The following is a 1,239-nucleotide window of genomic DNA, read 5'->3' as shown; positions in this document are numbered from 1 at the left end:
GACTCTCGGCAATGGATATCTCGGCTCTTGTTACGATGAAGAACGTAGCGAAATGCAATACTTAGTGTGAATTGCAGAATCCCATGAATCATCGAGTTTTTGAACGCAATTTGCACCCGAGGCCTCGGTCGAGGGCATGTTTGTCTGGGTGTTGCATCCCATTCAAACGCGCTCCCTGCAATATGCTAGGGAGCAACGGAGCTGGTCGTCTGTGCCCCATGCGGTGCGGTCGGCTGAAATACCTCAAGCGATGTTTCGTGATGTGCATCGCCGAGCGGTGATCTTGTCCACTTGGATGGGCAGTCGGCGTTAGCTGATGTGGGCATTCTGTGGCATCGCTCGAACTTGCTTTGCTCTCTCTTGTCCTCCCATGGGGTAGGGCAGATTTAGCTCCAACTTTGTGACCTCAGCTCAGGCGAGAACACCCACTGAGTTTAAGCATATAATTAAGCAGAGGAAAAGAAACTTACAAGGATTCCCCTAGTAGCGACGAGCGAACCAGGAAGAGCCCAGCATGAAAATCGGGCGGCGGCACCACCTGAATTGTAGTCTGTAGAAGCGTCCTCAGCGGCGGATCTGGGCCAAGTCTCTTGGAAGGGGGCACCTGAGAGGGTGACAGCCTCGTCGGCCCGGGACCCTGCCGCATCATGAGGTATTGTCGGCGAGTCGGGTTGTTTGAGAATGCAGCCCTAGTTGGGTGGTAAATTCTGTCCAAGGCTAAATACGAGCGAGAGACCGATAGCGAACAAGTACCGCGAGGGAAAGATGAAAAGGAATTTGAAAAGAGAGTTAAAGAGTGCTTGAAATTGTTGGGAGGGAAGCGGATGGAGGCTGTCGATGCGTCTCGGTCGGATGTGGAATGGCTCAGGCTGGTCCGCCGCTCGACTTGAGGTGCAAACCAACACGGGCTGCTGCATTGTCACAAGCACGAGCGGATTACTACCTGTTGGTTTGCCGCTGCGGTGCTCGAGGAATGAAGCGTGCGCCCTCGTGGCGGGTCGTGTGCACCTGCGCTCGTGGTGTTGGTTGGCGGGCTTTCCATTCGACTCGTCTTGAAACATAGACCAAGGAGTCTAACATGTGTGCGAGTCGGCGGGTTTGAAAACCTACGAGGCGCAAGGAAGCTGAAGGGCGAGATCCCCTCTCTGTGGGGGTGCATCGTCGACCAACCTTGAGCTTATGCGAAGGGTTCGAGTGCGAGCACACCTGTTGGGACCCGAAAGATGGTGAACTATGCCT

General features: G+C 54.5%; 2 non-coding genes across 2 annotated transcripts in view; both read left to right on the top strand.

Annotated features, from left to right (window-relative positions):
- Positions 1 to 154, top strand: LOC149251063 (5.8S ribosomal RNA). Its single transcript, XR_016268121.1, has one exon. It is a non-coding gene; the product is annotated as a 5.8S ribosomal RNA (ribosomal RNA).
- Positions 155 to 401: 247 nt separating this feature from the next.
- Positions 402 to 1,239, top strand: part of LOC149251062 (25S ribosomal RNA) — a 3,348-nt gene continuing 2,510 nt past the window's right edge. The window contains exon 1 of the ribosomal RNA XR_016267764.1: positions 402 to 1,239. This exon is cut by the window's right edge and continues 2,510 nt beyond it. This is a non-coding gene — a ribosomal RNA (25S ribosomal RNA).

Source organism: Pinus tabuliformis, chromosome 7 (genome assembly GCF_031772625.1).
Source record: "Pinus tabuliformis cultivar Carrire ecotype Pingquan chromosome 7, CPIR1, whole genome shotgun sequence".
In the NCBI taxonomy this organism is placed as follows: Eukaryota; Viridiplantae; Streptophyta; class Pinopsida; order Pinales; family Pinaceae; genus Pinus; species Pinus tabuliformis.
Note: the sequence above shows the minus strand (reverse complement) of the source record. Positions and strands in the feature narration are given on the sequence as shown.